Source organism: Podarcis raffonei, chromosome 13, assembly GCF_027172205.1.
Source record: "Podarcis raffonei isolate rPodRaf1 chromosome 13, rPodRaf1.pri, whole genome shotgun sequence".
Lineage (NCBI taxonomy): Eukaryota > Metazoa > Chordata > Lepidosauria > Squamata > Lacertidae > Podarcis > Podarcis raffonei.
The window spans coordinates 7,824,610-7,844,279 of record NC_070614.1 but is presented as its reverse complement, the minus strand read 5'-3'; the positions used below and the strand labels follow the sequence as shown (position 1 = coordinate 7,844,279).

The following is a 19,670-nucleotide window of genomic DNA, read 5'->3' as shown; positions in this document are numbered from 1 at the left end:
CCGATTAATTTTCCGGCATCTCCGCTCATTCATATATTTCAATCTACTGTGGTGACACGGAGCTTTTGAGAATATGCCAGCTGTTCCTGTTTTGCTTGGATGCTATACTCTAAAGTGGCAACGTGTTCGCTGTTTTATATACCTATTATAGCTGTTGTGGATTCTTCTGGAACAAACAGCTGGATGAATAAGGTATTATTCTGTCATGCCTGCAGCTGCAGAGTACCAGGATAAAAATAAAAACCTCTGAGTAACAAATGAGGCTTTAGTAACTCATTTAGGCAGCAGCAAAGAAATCCCAAAAAACTTGTGCAATATAGTATCCAGAGTAATAAGGTATCTTACTTTTCGGATGAGAAATATTAGAGAGTGAATTTTTGGTCCTTCTTTAACACTGTAATAATTCAAAGATGACTATATTCAAGCATTCAGCTTCACCCCACGGAGCAAAATAATCTATTCTACACTCAAGGAGGCAAACATTCAGGGCTGGTTCTGCAGTAAGGCTGCAGTTCTAGAGACAGTTGCCTGTAGGGTAAGCCCCATTGAACTCAATGGGTTTCCCCCTCTAGAGTAGAAATTATTTTGCCAAATTTTTGTAGAGTGGTCGGTGTAATAATCTGGGTCCCTCAAATTATTTATGGAACACTGTGGGGAAGGGGAAAGAATTGTGCTGAAAATTAAGTCCTCTTCTGCCTTTGAGGGTGTGACAAAGGAGGAGGAAAGGTCTTTCATACCTTTTCATTCCCCAACTGCAACACAAAACAGCCTAGCAATGTAGTGGGTCTTAATCTCCGGTAGCTTCTGCCACCAGCCTCCCACTTTTTTTTGCAACCCAAATGGGAGGGAACCTCGGATGTGCTAAAGTGATTACTTTCTAAAAGCTCCAGAGCCAGTGCCCTGGCACTCCCCAATTCAACTTACACATTTGTGATTTACTTGGAGTGTAGGGACAGCCTGCACTATCTTCAAAGAAGAAGAAGAAGAAGAGTTTGGACTTGATAGCCCACCTTTCACTCCCCTTAAGGAGTCTCAAAGCAGCTAACAATCTCCTTTCCCTTCTCCCCCACAACAAACACTGTGAGGTGAGTGAGGCTGAGAGACTTCAGAGAAGTGTGACTAGTCCAAGGTCACTAATAATACTAATACTAATTTATAATTTATACCCCGCCCATCTGACTGGGTTTCCCCAGCCACTCTGGGCGGCTTCCAACAAAATATTAAAATACAATAGTCCTTCAGATATTAAAAGCTTCCCTAAACAGGGCTGCCTTCAGATGTCTTCTAAAAGTCTTGTAGTTGTTTTTTCCTTTGACATCTGGTGGGAGGGCGTTCCACAGGGTGGGTGCCACTAGCGAGAAGGCCTTCTGCCTGGTTCACTGTAACTTCGCTTCTTGCAGTGAGGGAACCGCCAGAAGGCCCTCGGCGCTGGACCTCAGTGTCTGGGCAGAATGATGGAGGTGGAGACGCTCCTTCAGGTATAGTGGACCGAGGCCATTGAGTGCTTTAAAGGTCAGCACCAACACTTTGAAATGTGCTCGGAAATGTACTGGAGCCAATGTAGGTTTTTCAAGACTGGTGTTATGTGGTCTCGGCAGCTGCTCCCAGTCATTCTGGATTAGTTGCAGTTTCTGGGTCATCTTCAAAGGTAGCCCCACGTATGTGGGGAGGGCATGGGAGTGGGCACTACGACCCCATCACCCTCCCTGAGTTAGAGAGCAACAGTCTGAAGTGGGCAGCCTCTCCTCACGTATGCTCCCTGTGTGAAGTAGAGACCAGGACAACATACAAGTTTTTACATGTATATAAAGGTTCAATCCTGTACCCACTTAGCTGGGAGTAAGTGTCATTGACTCAATGGGACTTACTTCTGGGCAGACATGTACAGAATTGCACTGTATTGATGATCTTCCACATACAGTGTTCCTGTTTTATTTTTATTCTATTTTGTTCTTGTAAGACACCTTGGAGGGATGGTATAGAAATTAATTAAACAAGCAAAGAAATGTTGTTGTTGTTGTTATATGTGGATGTAATCTTTTTTTTAAAAAAAATATTCATTTTATAACACAAATGAAAAAACACAAACAGAAAAGACAAACAATACCAACAAATTCTTGCCATATCCTTATTTTTCTAAACATTGTTAAGTGGGCTTCCCCGAGTTCCACCTATCTGATTTTCATTTTACTTCATCCTTAGCAGTTTACATATATCATAATTTCTAATCATCTCCCCCCCCCACTTACTTTAACCATAAAAAGCTTCACATTTTATCACTTATAAAATACACTATCTTCTACGTCTAACCCTACTGCCTATATCCACTTCCAAAGCTATTCTAAGATTTAAATATTAACATATTTTTTCAAATATTCCTTAAACGTCTTCCAATCTTCTTCCACCGGCTCTTCTCTCTGGTCTCGGAGTCTCCCGGTCAGTTTGGCAAGTTCCGTATAGTCCATCATCTTCACCTGCCATTCTTCGATAGTTGGTAAATCTTGTTTCTTCCAATTCTTCGCTAGCAATATTCTCGCAGCTGTTGTGGCATACAGAAAAAAGTAACATCCTTTTTGGGGATTTCACCCCTCCACTATACCAAGTAAAAAGGCTTCTGGTTTTTTAATAAATGTGTTTTTCAACACTTTTTTCAATTCATTATAAATCCTTTCCCAGAAATCTTTTACCTTGGGGCACTTCCACCACGTGTGGTAAAAGGTTCCTTCTTTTTCTTTACATTTCCAGCATTTATTATCATGAATATGATACATTTTTGCTAACTTCACTGGTGTTAAATACCATCTGTACATCATTTTCATCAGATTTCCTCTTAATACATTACAAGCTGTAAATTGGATTCCTTTTTTCCACAATTTCTCCCAATCCTCCATCATGATATTGTGCCCCACTATACGTGGATGTAATCTTGGTCTCGACTGCAGCTCAGGGCCCATTTTCTCTCTGGGCTGCACTGAATCCAATTAAGAGTGATCACAATGGAAGCATTTCTCTCACTCTGATTTGGCTTTGGGATGCTGACACGCAGTAGCCCATTGGATTTAGCCAAGAAATGTCAAGAAGACAAACTAAAATGAAGGCAATGCTTTCAGCTCTTTTCACAGCTGAAAGGACAAAGATGGTGCCTAGCAGCGGCAGGGAACATCAAACCGTCCTTTCATGCAGGATATATGTGTGTGTGTGCATGTGCGTGTGTGTGTATATATATATATATATATATATATATATATATATATATATATACATTTAGCTCAGTGCTGCTGTTCAATCATCTATGCCCCCGGTCCTTACTCGGCATTTATTCTGGAGTGCTCACATGTGCGAGTGCCACTTTGCAGCTGAGGCAGACGCAAGACATAAAAGTCAGATTGCAGGCAGACGAGTGCTATTACACTGCATACAATTTGCCTTCCTTCCCAAGTAGCTTAGTGCCAACATTCACTGTGACGAAAGCAAATGCCAAATGGCTGGGAGTTAGATGGCACTGTTAGCTAAGATTACATTCCATCTGATGTTTTGCTGTTCTGTGGATTTGCCGAATCTGCTGTATTCCTCTGGGGCTATAAGACTTCTGGAAATGTTCTGAGTCATGCTACTGATCTAAATAGGTCAAAAGCAGCCTCTTGCAGCATCAAAGGTTTTCAGATAGAATCTAAGTTGATATGACCTGTGCTTTTTGCCAGATTCCTTCGTGCCGCGTTACTCCTACACAGACTTTTCCTTGTTTAGCTTTAGTATTATGACTTCCTGTGCTTTTAATGATCTTTTCACTTGTGGCATGACATAATCCACTCAGAGCTGTCATGAAATAACAGGATAGAATCTAGCTATCTTTTTTTAGGGCTTTGGAAATATGGGCTGGAAACCTTTCAAACAAACCAACAAGCCAAAGGAAAATGACACGCTTTCAAGCAAATTGTAATATATCCCACTATATAATCCACCCATGTCCTTCACATATCCTTTTGTTAAGAGTCTGAAAATTAGCCGTTTTACTTTGAATTGCTTTTGGAAACATGGCAATAAGCACCAGCTTCTTAACAATAGGTATCGCACAAGTCCTTTGGGAGGTTACTAGCTGTATTCTGGGCCGGCTACCTTTTCCAAATGCAGCTCATTTTAGTGTCATGTTAAACAAATTCTGCTGTGTCACCTCTGCTAACAGTGTCTCATACCGAATGCAAAAGAACTGTGAAAACGACTCCATGAATTGAAAGTGGAGACGCTATATACACTTTTTTTTTGGAGGTTTTTAAGAAAACCTTAAATAAAAACTAATTTAAAAAACAAACCAGTCTTTCCTATAAGTATAGCAAGGGGAGGAGGCTTCCAACTGTGTGCCTGATAGTTGTTCGTCTTTTTTAAAAAACACACCAATGTTTTGTTTTTGTAAACACATTTTTTAAAAGATAAAAGGTAAACCCGCCCTTAAACAACAAATATCAGCATCTGCACCATTCTTAGGTGCTCAGTAGTGTCATAAGAATTCTAAGGTCTTAAATATAGAATATTCAGAAATGCTCACCTATCTAAATATACAAACCATGTGTCTGAAATAGTACAGGAGAGCAATCCTGATGTCATTTTGACTCTTCCAATGTTTGACTCAAATATTCCTCTGCAGTAAGGGAGGCAAATAGAGATAGCCTTCCCATTGTCTTATCGCTTACAAATCCTTTCTTAAGGGCCTATTTGCATATGAATAGGGTGAGCCTGTGACCTGAATTCAGGAACTAAAGTATTAACCATCACCAAAGAATGGCCAGGCTGCCCAGGTAATACAACCAGCGACCATTATCAGGTTTACTGGCAGACAGGATTCCTGCTGTGGACTGCCTCCTATGTTGTATGTATGGACTGCCTCCTATGTTGTATGTATGTCCTATGCTGTATGATGATTTTAGGGTGGTCTTTGGCTAAAGGGATTGGGCAAAGTCAAAAGTCTTTTAAGGTTCCTGCACACTTTTATTCAGGGTGTCTCCCTCCTTCTAAGGAGGGGAGGGAACTCTGTTGCAGCAGAAAAATAAAGATCAGCCTTGCTTTCCACTGGATCCTGTCTCCATCCATTATTCTCTGACCGATCATGGACTTAGGGGAGTCCCATAGGGAGTTGGGTAGCAAAAGCCAAATCCCAATTTTTACATCTTGGGGAATGAAAACTCTGATCCAAACCTCTGCTGCTTTGCAGCTATACAGTGGTACCTCGGGTTAAGAACTTAATTCGTTCTAGAGGTCCATTCTTAACCTGAAACTGTTCTTAGCCTTAAGCATCACTTTAGCTAATGGGGCCTCCTGCTGCTGCTGCGCCGCCGGAGCACAATTTCTGTTCTCGTCCTGAAGCAAAGTTCTTAACCCAAGGTACTATTTCTGGGTTAGCAGAGTCTTTAACCTGAAGCGTCTGTAACCTGAGATGGGTTTGATGAGCCCTTCGCAATAAATCCCTCTGCGCGATCGGAGTTGTATTTACAGTTTTTATTTGTACATTAGTTACAAAGTACAGAGCATCTTTTCAAGTGTCCGAATGGTCCGTATCAGATCCCAGGAGTGGGAACTTCCTGCTCCTCCTCCAGCAAAGCAGCCTGGCCAATCCCAAACGCCTACGTTGTTCTCTGCGTTTTAACCCCCTCCTGTCCTGGGCTGATGGAACTGGTGTTCCCTCTCCCTCAGTGCCTGAGCTGGTAGAGGGGTGCTGCTACTCTATAACCTCAGGGAGCTTTGCTTCCACCTGAGGGACTTCCCCTTTCGCTCCATCCTCTCTCAGTCCTCTCTCTTCTACTGGCTCCCCGCTCTCCCCCTCCTCCAACTCCGGAGCCTTCCCAGCTGGCTCTGTGACATCACCCTAGGTACCACTGTACTCATTTGTGAGAAAGGCTTCAGGAGTAAACCCTGAGGAAATATCCATACCCGCTGCCTTGCAGGAGATCTTCAGGAGAAGAAAGCATGTTCTTTTTTTAAAAAAAGATATTTATTAAAGTTTTATATAAAGACAAACATTACAAAACAAAAAGTACAAAAAAACAAAAAAGGAAAATACAAAAAATACAAAAATACATAAAACACGACAAACAAAAAAGTAATTAAAAGCAAATCAGTTTTTCAAATTTTTAAATTTTCCTTAGCTTATTTCCCTGACCTCCTCACACCTCCCTTTTTTGTATTTCCATTCACATAATTAACTCAGCAAATCCTTACCCTCTTTCTTTTAACTTAACTCAATATCTCAACATGTTATAACTTTATATTTTCATTCATTATCAATCCATTTTTACATATTCTTGTTAACCTTGTTGCTAAGGCCACTTAATTTCAATCCAACATCTTTTAACATTCATTAATTTTACAATATTTCTGCAAATAGTCTTTAAATTTCTTCCAATCTTCTTCCACCGACTCTTCTCCCTGGTCTCGGATTCTGCCAGTCATTTCCGCCAACTCCATATAGTCCATCACTTTCATCTGCCATTCTTCCAAAGTGGGTAAATCTTGTGTCTTCCAGTACCTTGCAATAAGTATTCTTGCTGCTGTTGTAGCGTACATAAAGAAAGTTCTATCCTTCTTTAACACCAATTGGCCAACCATGCCCAGGAGAAAGGCCTCTGGTTTCTTCAAGAAGGTATATTTAAATACCTTTTTCATTTCATTATATATCATCTCCCAGAAAGCCTTTATCCTTGGGCACGTCCACCAAAGGTGAAAGAATGTACCTTCATTTTCTTTACATTTCCAACATTTATTATCGGGCAAATGGTAGATTTTTGCTAGCTTGACTGGTGTCATGTACCACCTGTATATCATTTTCATAATATTCTTTCTTAAGGCATTACATGCCGTAAATTTCATACCAGTGGTCCACAACTGTTCCCAGTCAGCAAACATAATGTTATGTCCAACGTCCTGTGCCCATGAAGAAAGCATGTTCTCCCTGAAATGAGAGCACGTGTTGTTGTGGGGTCTGCCAGGCCAACCCTCTATTGCCAGGCAGGTTAAATTTTGAGGGCCTGGGGCAATGATTGGGTGGCCGAGTTGCTGGAGCAAATTGCATGTAGCAATTTGGGGGGTGGGACCAAAAGCTTTAAATATTGGGTCACTCAGCTTTTGCTTTCTCTTTCACTGAGTGCATCGGATCACCCGCCCTCCTGCCCTTAGTTCTGGTTGACCTTGCTATGCCTGTCATGGGGTCGTCTGCCATTGGGGCAAGGTGCCTAGTAGGAATTTTGTCCATTTGGCTGATTGGCTGGTGGAGGAGGGGCCAGGATAGGCTAGGCCTGCCCCTTCAATGGTGCTGGAAAGGAATTCCGTTAAAGGAATCCTGGGGCTTGTCACGATTTCGTCCAATCCCTGAAATGGGACCAGGGCCAGCAAGCCTTGGGGAACAGGTTGCCCAATATTGTTTTCCTTTCACTGGCTTCCAATGGAGTTTGGAAAGTCAGTTCTGTCCCAGGTGGGGGGACAGATAGTCATAACCAATGCCTAAGCAACCACTCACAGATTATGTATTTTAATAAAGTTGTCGCCAAAATTATGCCAAAAACCTTAAATAAAAATTATGTGTGATTTGTGAATTACTTTGAGGGGTGGCTTGGGGACCTCCACACGCAAAAGGCTAAGGAGTAAACCCTACAGAAATCCAGAGTAGAGTCTCTAAAATGCTTGGATTTTGCCTTGTATGCCTCCTTCCAGCAGCTCCTGCAGCCAAGCTGGTGCCAAACATATTGCTCTGCTTTCCTTTGGACCACATCAGTGAGGCTGAGAGGGGGGTGGCAGCCCAGGACTTCCAAATGCACTGCCCAGACTTGTGCCCTGGAGTTTTTTTCAAAAGGCACACTCTTCCACTGTCGCTCAAGGCAGGCGGTTGCCAACAACAATGAGGAGGGAGAGGCCTTCACCCATTAATTGAAGAGCTGCATACAAATGACTCACACTGAGTACTTTTATCTGGATGCTTTTTTGTCTCCTACAAGAACACTAACACCAATATTTCAGCCAATGTCAACTCTAAAAGGAACTACCAGAATTTTAAAAAGAGAGATTAGACAAAGGGTTCCAGGGGGACTGCCAGTATACATCTGTTCTGTTCTGCTTGACTGCCAGATCATGCGCCTGTTCTGTGCATGAATTTAATAGGATTGTATCTGGAGTTTCAGAAACCTTAGCAGCAGAATATTCTTGTCTGAGTTAAAGCCTGTGTTACACAGACAAGGGCACCAATGGTAGCCATTTTTTGTTACAGCATTTGGTTTTGATGGTTCTTCCTGGGAACAATTGTACAAGTTTAGAGGATGTGTAATCAGAATGGAAATACAGATATAAGTGGCAAGGGATGGAGTAATCACTGCATAAAAGCTATACTTGGACATAGCACGTGAGAGAGAGAGAAAGACTGGAAACCAGCCCAAACTGTACTTTCGGTCAGACACAAACTGGTTCATCTATTCCTCCTCTATAAAAATGAAATTTCTGTTCATGTGATTGCATTTGCTTACCTTCATCCTTAGTTGCCCTTGTCTCTGCAGTCTTCCTTCTATATTGTTTTGTTGTTGTTGTTTAGTCGTTTAGTCGTGTCCAACTCTTCGTCACCCCATGGACCAGAGCACAGCAGGCACTTCTGTCTTCCACTGTCTCCCTCAGTTTGGTCAAACTCATGCTGGTAACCTCGAAAACACTATTCAACCATCTTGTCCTCTGTCGTCCTCCTTGTGCCCTCCATCTTTCCCAACATCAGGGTCTTTTCCAGGGAGTCTTCTCTTCTCATGAGGTGGCCAAAGTACTGGAGCCTCAGCTTCAGGATCTGTCCTTCCAGAGAGCACTCAGGACTGATTTCCTTCAGAATGGATAGGTTTGATCTTCTTGCAGTCCATGGGACTCTCAAGAGTCTCCTCCAGCACCATAATTCAAAAGCATCAATTCTTTGGCGATCAGCCTTCTTTATGGTCCAGCTTTCACTTCCATACATCACTACTGGGAAAACCATAGTTTTTACTATATGGACCTTTGTTGGCAAGGTGATGTCTCTACTTTTTTCTTCCTCTCTCATCTTTATCTATATGACTTTTTGGCCAGAGGTAGGGAAGCTTTTATTCTGTCAAGGGCAGAATTCCCTTAGGGATAATCTGTTGGGGTACACGTCAAGGTGGGGACCTACCTTCCCCCCTCTCTGTGCCACCTTTCTCTCCCTCTATTTTCCCATATACAACCCTGCTATCCAGAGTCTTGTGGTTTGGTGGAGTAGTGACTCAGGATGGATTCCCCCAACCATTGCAAAGACATGGCAGTTGAGACAGAAGCACAGGGCTTCTGGCTGTGGGCAGGATCAAGCTCAGTCTCAATTAGACAAGCAAGCCCACCTTAGCCGTTTCATGCGCAGCAGCAGTTGCCAAAATGGTATCTTCCAGATGTTGTGGATTCTGAGCTGCTCTGGTTGAAATGAAGCTCACTGTAATAGGGAATCTCAGAATGACTGTAACTACCCCCCCCCTGCTATTGGCCAAAGTGGATGAAATTGACAGACACAGAAAACCCACCAGAATGGATTAAGCCTATCAAATAGAAGACAAATCGGGGAAGCAAAAGGGATCCACTTTCCTCCATAATCCATATTGGGACAATATCTTTATTAGGTTGATGAAAACTCCAAAATTCATTTTAGTTTCATTTGGGTGGGCGCAGAGGGCCATCTCTTCCTGTTTCTTATCATAAAGTACAGTGGTACCTCGGGTACAAAAACATCTCGTGTTACAGACTCCGCTAACCCAGAAGTAGTACCTCGGGTTAAGATCTTTACCTCAGGATGAGAACAGAAATCGTGTGGCGGCGGCGTGGTGGCAGTGGGAGGCACCATTAGCTGAAGTGGTACCTCAGGTTAAGAACAGTTTCAGGTTAAGAACGGACTTACGGAACGAATTAAGTTCATAACCAGAGGTACCACTGTAATTTAGTGTTCACTCAGTGGTTGTGTATTCTTGCTTGTGCATTCTTTTAAGCCAGAGGTAGGCAACCTAAGGCCCGGGGGCCGGATCCGGCCCAATCACCTTCTAAATCCAGCCTGCAGACGGTCCAGGAATCAGTGTGTTTTTACATGAGTAGAATGTGTGCTTTTATTTAAAATGCATCTCTGAGTTATTTGTGGACCGGCCCACCACATGGTCTGAGGGACGGTGGACCGGCCCACAGCTGAAAAAGTTTGCTGACCCATGTTTTAAGCTTTGGGAGTTCTCACTTGACTTTCTGATGCTTGTTTGCTCCGTGATAGACTTTGCAAAGTGTGGTTGTTCAAAAGATTGCTTGCAGAGGTCTGAAGAGCTCTGGTTTGCTTGCTTGAAATGCAACGTAAACTTTATAAAACTGTTCAATGGAGGTCTTACCTTGGAAAAAATGCTTTATCAACAGCAACCAAACCAAAGTTCTTCCAAGCTCTGCAGGCAACAGGTTGGACAGCCTCACTTCTTGCATAGTCAATGGACCTGGAGGACCAGAGACAGAGGGAAGCATAGTGTTATAAGGAGCAGAGACAACACAGTGACATAAGACTTTGGGTGATCCTGAACTGACATGGGGGGCTATTGACATCACAGCTCAACTTGAAGGGGGGAGCACCCTGAATCACCCTACTTCACCTTGTTATCCTTCACCCTAAACAGCTTATGCAAACGACTAGTATTCATTGCAGATCTCTGTTATATGTTAATATAGCTGTGGCCCTAGACAACATAATACAAATGTTTGTTCTGGATGTGGGTGCAAGTAGCACACCACTATTCAGAACCTGGCAAAGATTTAGTGGGTTCAGCACATGCAGGCCCCAGTTGCAAGCACCAAAAATCGGGGTGCAGGTCTCAGAATCACTTCAGCAACAACAGCAAAACTTACTGTTTTATGCAGATGGATGGCCACCTAATTTTATAGTGTATCCTAAGAATTCTTTGGCCGGCTGCCTTTTTCTATGTGCCCAGAAAATGATATAAGTCTCTCCATTCCAGTGCTGATCAATATGAAGGCCATTCACTTTGAAACGAGGTTAGCTACAGGTTAAGAGGGTTGCGGATAAATTGCAACCTGTCTAATCTCAGCTTTGAATTTACTCAGGGATTTTCTTGCCAGCAACAAGCACGCACAACCCCTATTGACAGCGCGAATGAAAGCAAATACAAGCAATGTGTTGTTTTAAAAATGAACATTTATTGTAAGTCATATGTGATTGTGTGATGTAATGTTTGCTTGTGTGTGTTTTCCTCTTTTATTTTGTTCTATTCTTCCCCAGGGTAGTTCCTCGTTAGTATAGTGGTAAGTATCCCCGCCTGTCACGCGGGAGACCGGGGTTCGATTCCCTGACGGGGAGGCTGCAGATAATTTTGGGACGCGGGTGGCGCTGTGGGTTAAACCACAGAGCCTAGGACTTGCTGATCAGAAGGTTGGCGGTTCAAATCCCCGCGACGGGGTGAGCTCCCGTTGCTCAGTCCCAGCTCCTGCCAACCTAGCAGTTCGAAAGTACGTCAAAGTGCAAGTAGATAAATAGGTACCGCTCCGGTGGGAAGGTAAACGGTGTTTCCATGCGCTACTCTGGTTTCGCCAGAAGCAGCTTAGTCATGCTGGCCACATGACCCGGAAGCTGTACGCCGGCTCCCTCAGCCAATAAAGCAAGATGAGCGCCGCAACCCCAGAGTCGGCCATGACTGGACCTCTAATGGTCAGGGGTCCCTTTACCTTTATTCTTCCCCAGCTTTTTTCATTAAGCATGAATTTGCTAATAATTTATTATGGTGTGGAAACTTTTACATGGTAAACTTCATTTTTAAAAGGAAGAAAAACATTTTGTATTGACTTCCTCTGGCTTTCCTTTATTAATCTGTTATGTACTGAAGTTCTCACCCTGGGCCAGCAGGGGGATACTGTAGATAGTTTTCACTCAGGTCCACATATGCAAATAAGGGACTGAAAGTGACGTTCAGTGATTGGATAGTTACAGAAAATGGTTACTGTTGCGTTCTAGTGGAGCTCTATATAAGCAGGCTGACTGAACCCTTCAGTTCAGTTCTGTTCTGGCCTGTGAATAAGCAAGCACTGTTTGAAGAATCGCTGTGTCGTCTGATATGTTCACCCACAACTTAACATAATCTATACCATGTATTCTTCAAAAATCTTAATGAAAGGTTACATGGAACTACAGAACTACTTGGCATGGATCTTGGGGATCTTAACCTAGAGAATATGCTTCCAGAAGTAAAAGTCCCGCTCTGTTCTGCCTTGGTCAAACCACACCTGGAATACTGTGTCCAGTTCTTGGTGCCCCAATTTAAGAAGGATATTGACATGCTGGAAAGTGTGCAGAGGAGGGCGACCAAGACGATCAAGGATCTGGAAACCACGCCTTTTCTCGAACAGTTGAGGGAGTTGGGTATTGTTATGTACTAAGCTTGGATCCTAGAACAATAGGCAAGTAGGATCCTAGAATGCAACAACTGATTGGCCTGCAGGAAAAGACCAATCAGGCTCCAGGAGGGAAGCAGAATCAGCCAATCAGACAGGACTCATTGTGTAAATAATGTACCGTATTTTTCGCTCTATAAGACGCACCCAACCATAAGATGCACCTAGTTTTTAGAGGTGCTATGATGCTCATGTACTGCTTGTGGGCTTCCCACAGGCATCAAGCTGGCCACTGTGTGGCCACAGTGCTGACCGCTGTCTCTGCACAGCGCCCCTTCAGTGAAGCGGGAGGAGGAACAGAAGGGGCTCCATTCCTCCTCCCGCTTCGCAGGAGAGGCGCTTCACTGAAGGGGTGCTGCGCAGCTCTCCCTCTCTGCACAGCGCCTCCCCTGCGAAGCACCATTTGCTCCATAAGACGCACTCACATTACCCCTTACTTTTTAGGAGGAAAAAAGTGTGTCTTATGGAGCAAAAAATACGGTATATAAAAGCCTGAGGTTTGGGGGGCAATTTAATCACTGTTTTGCAAGCTACAATAAAAAGCATGAAATCGCTGCAGGACTCTGAGCATATTTCAGGTATGTTTAGCATGGTAAAGAAAAGATTTCCCTGTGACTTACAAGTTTCAGTGCTTTTCAATGCAATTTTTTTTTTTTTTTACATAAAATGCATTTTAATGCAATATGTGCATTTCCATGCACATTGTTTTGCAAAGCTGCATTGCAAGATCTGGAGAAGTGGAAGTTAAATTCCACTGGATTAGGTCCGTCTGCTGCAGAAAGCAGAATTCATTCTCTCTCTCCCCGCCCCCCTCAATTCTAGGTGTTCCAGAAAGAACAGGTGCTCTAAGTATTTGTTATACAAAAGTTGAGGGGATTAAAAAGAACCCAACTTTCACCTTTAGCTAGTTTGGCAGAGCATTTTCTGGCACAACTGTGAGGCCAATCCCTTTCAACTTCTTTGGCAGATAGGATGCTTATTCAAACTGAGTCCCAGCCTAAGTCTTAGGTACAGTAGTATTCAGAATGTTCACACAGCCACTCCAACTACCAGGAGGCTGCCATAATTGGCTGTATCTGCTTTGTTGTCTGGTCACCAGCTGGCACACGAGTGCTCGATGCCATCACACCCTGTCTTGCAACGGGGCTGCTTGGCTGTCTCCAGGAAAAGCAACATCCCTTCACAATTTACTGAGGGTTTCTTGCAAAGATATGCATCACCTGCACATAAAGGATTAAATAAAGCAGTGTGTGTGTGTGTTAAAAAAAATCTGGGGTGGGTGGGTAGGGCAGTGGTTATAAATTAATATTCTGCAAGAGAACAGATGGAAATCACTCATGGATTTGAACAGCAGAATATCCCAATGAACTGGGCATAGTCACTGACATTTGGCTGGCACCAGCCCCTGCTTATTCTGCTCCAAGGCAAACCACATATTGCCAGACATCTGCACCCAGTAGGAGTAAAGCTACACAATGCTCAGCAATAGGAAAACAATTGAAACACCTGATTGAACCGTAGCTTCATCCAATAGGAATAATTACATGTTCTTGGCATTCCTGGAGCAATTTGAGTGAAGAAATAACTCGGGGGAGGGGGAATCTCTCTGCAAAACTCATAAGTGATGTCAAAAGTGATATGCATCCTGTAGATTCATTTCATAATGGATTCTATATTTACAGCTTAATTTTCCCACTTCAGATCTGTGATGGTGTGGCCAAGATATACCCTGTAAAAGGCTACAGACGTCACCCCAAGAGTTATCACAGACTGGCATCTAAAAACGTGTGAACATTAACATCAATGAGCATTAAATGACAGGAGTTTGTCTACCCATGAAGGAATAGTCTTATATCTCTGTGGTTTGAAAAGGCAGATCTGATCTTACCTGAAGGTAAAGCTTATTGAAATCCCATCGCTGTGCAGCACAGTCCTGCACATCCCACTGTGTTCAGTGAGTTTTATTCACTAATGTGGGTGTTTAGTGCAGCAGTCTTAAATCCATAAAGGATCTACATTTAACACCTAGCTGACAAATCATTGGCCAGATTTCAGATGTTCAAGGTTGAGGTGTAGAGGACAATATTATGTAGACTATTGCTGCACCAAACCTCCCCATGTTCATACAAAGATTTCTAGAGAGTCTGTGCTACATGTACAAATGTATACACACTTTTTTCTGCTGCATGTTGTCCTATCAAATAAAACATAGGGTATTGCTTTTCTTTGAAATGATTCAATTTGATTTGTTTCTTATTCTAGAGTCTGCAAATAGAGTCCTATGAATTTATAATTGTACCTGGGTATAGACTATTTACTTATCTTCACACCACTAGGGTCAGGGGTTGCGTGAAACCCCTCAGTGGTCTGATGCTATGATCCTGCCCCCATGTGTACTCACTGGATGTCCAAAAGGCTCTCAAGTGCTCGGTGACCTATCAGCCAGGTATTAAATATATCCCAAGGTTTGAAAGGGTCATTGGCCAAAATGTTTGTGAAAGGGATAAGAGAAAGTCAAGAACTGCTGAAGCCAAACTGATCTGCCTGTTTAGTGCCTAGATGGGGAACCCCACTGACACCACCTTGAGTACAATGATGGATGTTAAATGGGATAGAAGGCTGATCACTGAAGAATTGATGCTTTTGAATTATGGTGCTGGAGGAGACTCTTGAGAGTCCCATGGACTGCAAGAAGATCAAACCTCTCCATTCTGAAGGAAATCAGCCCTGAGTGCTCACTGGAAGGACAGATTGTGAAGCTGAGGCTCCAGTACTTTGGCCACCTCATGAGAAGAGAAGACTCCCTGGAGAAGACCCTGATGTTGGGAAAGATGGAGGGCACAAGGAGAAGGGGACGACAGAGAACGAGATGGTTGGACAGTGTTTTCGAGGTTACCAGCATGAGTTTGACCAAACTGCGGGAGGCAGTGGAGGACAGAGGTGCCTGGCGTTCTCTGGTCCATGGGGTCACGAAGAGTCGGACACGACTAAACGACTAAACAACAACAACAACAACAAATGGGATATACATGCACCAAGTACATGCAAGTCCCTCTTTCTGAACACAATGCATTCCCAGGAAATCATTCATTAGGCAAGTGTTTGCATAATGAGCTGGCAATTCCCATTATTTCCTATGAGAAGATTTCCAATTTGTGATCTTCCCCTTGCTCTCCTACCATGGTTACTTCCTAAAATAGCTGGAGCCCACCAGCAAAAGAGAGACAATGGAAAAACTGGTTTGACTGATCTCCCCTGCTCTCCGAATAGTTCAGTCTCTCCCTCCTGATCCTCCTGCTCTCCATGGTTTCTGCCTGAATGACCAGCAAAGCATAAACAATTAGGAGGTAGGCAAACTCTGGCTGTTCAGATATCTGAATTAGTTTTGCATGTATTAAGATTTGGGTATAATTCTTTAAAGGGACGCGGGTGGTGCTGGGGGTTAAACCACAGAGCCTAGGACTTGCCAATCAGAAGGTTGGCGGTTCGAATCCCCACAACGGGGTGAGCTCCCGTTGCTCGGTCCCTGCTCCTGTCAACCTAGCAGTTCGAAAGCACGCCAAAGTGCAAGTAGATAAATAGGGACCACTCCAGCGGGAAGGTAAACGGTGTTTCCGTGCGCTGCTCTGATTCGCCAGAAGCGGCTTAGTCATGCTGGACACATGACCCGGAAGCTGTACGCCGGCTCCCTCGGCCAATAAAGCGAGATGAGCGCAGCAACCCCAGAGTCAGTCATGACTGGACCTAATGGTCAGGGGTCCCTTTACCTTTATATTTCTTTATGTTCAGAGAAGTGAATTTTTGGATAGCGAGTGGGCGGATAGCAGGACCCTCGGGTAAATATAAATGTATTTCACATTTCCATTTTGCCTACTTTGGCTTACATCCCTAGTGTCACCTAAAGCTTCTGGAGCTCTTGACCAGCTGGAGAGAGGTGGGTGGTTTGTTTTGTTTCCTTCTGAGTCAGTGGACTGCCCAGGTAAAGCTGAGCAGAAGCAGATAGGCAAGGAGCCTCCAAAAGTCCACTCTGAACAAGAACACCAGTGAGAAAGGTTTGTTCTTCTAACAAACAAGCACAGGACAAACCTTGGGAGTAGTTTGTCAGAGGACAAAAGCTCCTCACTAGCTTTGACCAGCCTGTCACCATGCCAGCACTTTCGACCAGGAGGCCTTGTTCTGTAATGATGGCGTTCATCTTTCTGATGCTGGAAACGATATCTGGCTGAATGGCGTTGCAGAGGGCATCAGAGATTGGTTGCAGGTGTGAGGTTGTTGGTGGCAAGCTGTTTGGGCTCGAGTGGCAGTTAGGCATTGGGTAAGCCTTTGCTTAAGGGAGGGGAAGTTGTAGTCTCCACCTGCCCCTCCTCAATAAGGATATCCTGCTAAAGGGATCTGGGGTGTGTGGATCCTGTCCGGTGCCTGGATGTGGGCTAGGGCCATGCCATGACTCCATTTGATGTAAGTCATAGTGTTCCCTCTACCCTTAGTTGTGCTCCCTGCAGATGGGCAGGAGTCAAGATATAACCTGGCTTCACCCAATGCCAAACAGCTCACATCTGTAACCAATAAAGTTGTAGCCTTTTTTATCCCATAAACCTAAATACTCGTGCCCATGTGTTCATTATCAAGGGAACTGTGGGGCCCAGGGCCTTGGCACACAGTAGGATTCAAATTGCGCATATGGTCCTGAGATGGACTAGGCTACCAGATGATGCAGGATGGTGCATGGAAGGGCCTCTGTTTGCACGAACTGCTTGGCACATCATAACATACTTGATACAACTGTGTCTCACTCTGTGTGAAGGGTGGCATTGTGGGGCATGGTAGGGTGATGTTGCCATCATACACAACACCTCATCACCCTGCTCTGTGGTCAAAGACGGTGCAGGATGGCAACCTTAGGGTCGTGTTCAACTAAGTCCCACGCAGAATAGACCCACTGAAATTAACAAACCTAATTTAGTTTTGCCTGTTAACTTCAATAGGTCTTCTCTGAGTAGAACTGGCATTGAATACCACCCTTATATTTTATTGTTTGAACTCTTCTAATTTGGAGACATTTTTCTTCCTCAATTTAGTGTCATGCACATTTGGCTTCAAAACATGAAGAAATAGGTTTTTTCCCCTTTCTGTATTTAATACCACAAGCATTTGGCTCCAAAAACTGCAGAAATTTATGGAACTATTACATTAATTTCAAGTCCCTATTAGCAAGCCCCATTGCTAAAAGAAAGAGGTAAGTAAAGGCCCATAAAGTTCTTAATGGCCTTTATATCAGAAACATCTGTTAGAGCTTGGAGCCATTTCTCACCCTGTGTAGCAGATGAGAACTCCCTGTCTCTGATATATCATTGTGATTTCTGTGCATTGCGTCTGGAGGGAGAGGAAGTATAAACAGCCTATTATGTCAGTGGGTGGACAGGACAGAGTTAAAGGGGGTCAGAATTATTGCAAATGTCCCTCCATCCTCAAGGGCAAAGTTGCTAGGCGCCTCTTAAAGAAATTAAAGGTAAATGACCCAAGAAGACAAGGAGGTTGTTGGAGAAGAGGACTCATTCGTATTCCCACCCACTTACCATCTAGCCAGAAGGGAGAGGCAAGTTAGGTTTTAAGTAGAAAAGCAATAGAAACATTTTGGGAAACAGACTGCAGTTTTCAAGGAGAAACAGGCAGGCAAAGAGAGAAACAGGTTTGGAAAATACAATTTGAAACAGCTGCCTGCCTCTCTCTGGAGAACTGATGTGGGGCACTGTAATTTGCTTTTGGGGAGCTGTGCGCCTCCACTATTTTCAACGGGTACACTTGGAAAGACATATTTCGAAACACCATAAGCCTCCCCCCCAGATGCCGCATTCCAGAGAAAATGAAATCTGGATATGACCTGTACTCCTGGAATTTACAAACAAAGTAGCAGCCCTTCTGGATCACGTCAAAGTCCCATCCTGCTCAGCCTCCTGTTCCTGCTGTGGCCAACCAGATGCTTATGCAAAGCTGGAAGACAGGACCTTAGTGCAGCAGCCCACCCCATTTTGCCACCTGAGGCAAAATAGGAAGGTGCAGTCCTGTGTGTCCCTACGCTGCTTAAGCCTCACTTATTGGGGTTGTGCTGTGGTACTGGCAGGACCTTTACCTTATTCATATGCCCCCCATTTGACTGGGTTGCCCCAGCCACTCTGGGCACCTTTACTAATTGCAATTATAATACTTATTTTCCTTTAAAATTGCTCAACACATGCATGAGCAGCATCTACATTTACTGAGAATCACTTCACACAGGGACGTTAGGTTGACAGTGGCAGACAAATTAGAACCAGCCTCTGTTAAGCATCAAGTCACACTGTTTTGGATGGTGAGAGAACAATACCTGAAGGTGCAATTGCCCTTACATTTTTATGGATCCTTTTAAGATCAGCGCTATCAATTACAAAACATGAAGACATTTCAACAATTAAGCCAGCTCATCAAGCAAAGTCAAGCAAAAAGGGACCTGGAAGTGCTTCAACTTGGAAGGTGAGGGAGGGACATTTTAGACACAGACACACACACACACACACACACACACACACATATATATAAAACTTAAAACTCCTTTTCCCCCAAGATGCCGCTTACAGAGCTATATATGACTGGAACATAAAGTGATGGCTTGCATGTGTGAAAAAGCCAATGCAAATCAAATATCACAGCAGATGGAACTTCAATAGCAGCACACATCACTTCAGCTGCACAGTGCTATTCAAGGTAGTTAATTCACATATTCAGCAGCCAGTTACCAAAGCCTGGCTCATTGTGAGATTGACAAGGGAGGATTAGTCGGGCCAAGAGGAGTTGCTTCTACTTGCCAGGCCTGGCTACACATTCCTTTTGTGCAGGGACCGCATGTCCTGCTTTGCTCTGCACACCTCCTCTGCCAAAGGAGGCTATGATGCAGTGGCACAAAGCAATGGTGGCAACAGCAGGTTCTGCCTTGATCCCATGAAATCTGGAGAGTTTGGTGAGATCTCGTGGGGATTTTGGTGAGATCTCATCAGAATTTTTGTGGCCAAAGTTAATGCCAAAAACCTTAAACTAAATTCTGTGTTTATTGTGTCTTTATTTTGGGGGTGGTTTTGGGAGTCAAATTACCTTCCATTAATGGATTTGATGGAATCTGGAATCCATGTATCAGGCGTTTATTCTAAATCCTTTTTCTTCTTTTAGAATTTTATGCTAAATCCTTTTGCATGTGC

General features: G+C 43.7%; 1 non-coding gene across 1 annotated transcript; it reads left to right on the top strand.

The window, feature by feature from the left end:
- Positions 1 to 11,281: 11,281 nt before the first annotated feature.
- Positions 11,282 to 11,353, top strand: TRNAD-GUC (transfer RNA aspartic acid (anticodon GUC)). The gene has a single exon. It is a non-coding gene; the product is annotated as a tRNA-Asp (tRNA).
- The last annotated feature ends 8,317 nt before the right edge of the window (positions 11,354 to 19,670 follow it).